Source organism: Gavialis gangeticus, unplaced genomic scaffold, assembly GCF_001723915.1.
Source record: "Gavialis gangeticus isolate Ggan-Ray unplaced genomic scaffold, GavGan_comp1, whole genome shotgun sequence".
Classification (NCBI taxonomy): Eukaryota; Metazoa; Chordata; order Crocodylia; family Gavialidae; genus Gavialis; species Gavialis gangeticus.
In genome coordinates, this window is record NW_017729005.1 from 10,921,416 (window position 1) to 10,923,405 (window position 1,990).

The window sequence follows — 1,990 nt, forward strand, 5'->3', positions numbered from 1 at the left end:
CCCTGCCTCAGGACTCCTATGAGCCTGGGCTCCCCCTGAGTCAGTTGAACCCACCAGGGATGCAAGGGCTGGGGTTAGAAGGCACCCCACACTTGCCTTTCATCGGGAAGCTGATTGGCCTGGCATTTCTTGGGGACTCCCCCACCACAGGGAGCCCCACCAGACCTTCCCACCCCACCTTTCTCCAGCAGGGTGCAGTTTCACATCTTACCTAGGACAAATGAGGCCTCCTTCATCCCCATAGCCTCCCCTGTCCTTCATAATGTTCCTGGCAGAGCTTAGCAGATAAGTGTTTCTCCTCTGCTGGCTGATCATGAACTGCCCTCAGCTCAGGGAACTGGACCTTCAAATGGCCACTCCAATCAGGCACCTGCCCCTCCCTGGGCCAGTCCTTAAAGTGGCAGGCACTACCAGTGCTCTGCCACATTTATACATGATGTGTAGATCTATACCAAGCCGCTGCAGCAGCCAAGGGGAGCTCTCTAGGCTCCCCCTGGGTCATGAGTGACTGGTGCTTCCTGAGTCGGGGGGGGGGGCACTTGCCCCCCCAGCAGCCAGTGACCGGGGGTGTCCCCCCATGGCTGATCCTGCCAACTGGAGGGAGGTCCCCCTGCAGCTAATCCCACCAACCTACAAATGGCAGCAGCACACCACTGGCACTTCCCGGCAGGGGCATCCCTGGGGGTGGGGCGTTATCAGGGTGACCACCCTGGGGCCTATGCTTTGGGGGGCTTCACGGAGCTGGGCGCAGTGGCAGGGCAACTCCGCACTGCCACTGGCTTCACGTCCAGCCACTCAGCACCCCGCCCTCACCGCCAAATCTGCCTCTGAATCCAGCATGTCCGGCTGCTCACCTCTCCATCTCTCTCTCCCGCCGCCGAATCTGCTGCCAGCTTCCTCCCATCCAGGGGCAGGGCCCCACACAGAATGATTTGCCACGGGCTCCGCACTCTGCTCAGATCATCGGTGCTTCCAGGCACACCACTGGCACTTCTGGGTGAGCACGATTGGCTGTGGGAGGGACCACTTCTGCTGGCATCCCCACTCCCCAGCTGGCACTCTCGGGTGGGGCACCAGCACTCTTGCCTGCCCCCTGCCGGAGAATGCTGGCTGTAAGGGGATGCACCAGCGCTTTCAGGGAGTGCATATGCACATCCGTACATACCCTACGCATTACCACTGCCCTGGGTGGTAGCCCAGGAGTTGGCAGGGTGGGGTCTTGGACATTGCTCCTTGCACCTGGAAGCTGCCTGCTGCTGGGGCAGGCCTTGCCACCAGAGCCTGGGTGGGATCAATGTCCCCCTGCCCTGGCAGCAGGGAACTCCGAGCCTCCACTATGTGATTTCAGGACGGGGGCTGACAGATCCTCATCTCCCAGGGATCTCCCAGCCTGATGAGGATCTCCCAGCTCAGGCCCACAACCACAGAGCTCAGGCTGGGAGATGAGGATCTCCCAGCCCGGGTCCCGTGACCACAGAGCTTGGGCTGAGGATCTTCCATCCCCAGGCCCTGCAACTCCCTGAGTCTGAAGGTAGGCAGACAGTCCCCACCCAGGCTCTGGTGGCAGAGCCCACCCTGGCAGCAGGCAGCTCCTGGGGGCAGGGAAGAATCTGCTGCCTGGCTAGTCATTTGATCCTGGTCAGGCATCTACACCTACACTACTGCACAGTAAGTAATGGAGAGTAAATTTGCTACTTGCATCTACAGGTAGCAAATTTACTCATGATTAGAGCAAATTACTGTGCAGTAATCATCTACATATGTAGACAGTGATGCTTACTGTGCAGTAATTAGCTCTAATTTCAAGTAAAGCATCTTGTGTAGATGCGCCCACTGTGTTCCAGGGTTGTTTGGTTTTTTGGTTTGTTTGTTTTTGGGGAGGCGTTGATTGCTGCATTTTTCTAAGAAAGAAACACTACATTAAGGCGAGCATGACCACTAGATATCACTATTCACATAGCCAAGAGAAGTGACAACTGAAAAACAAATT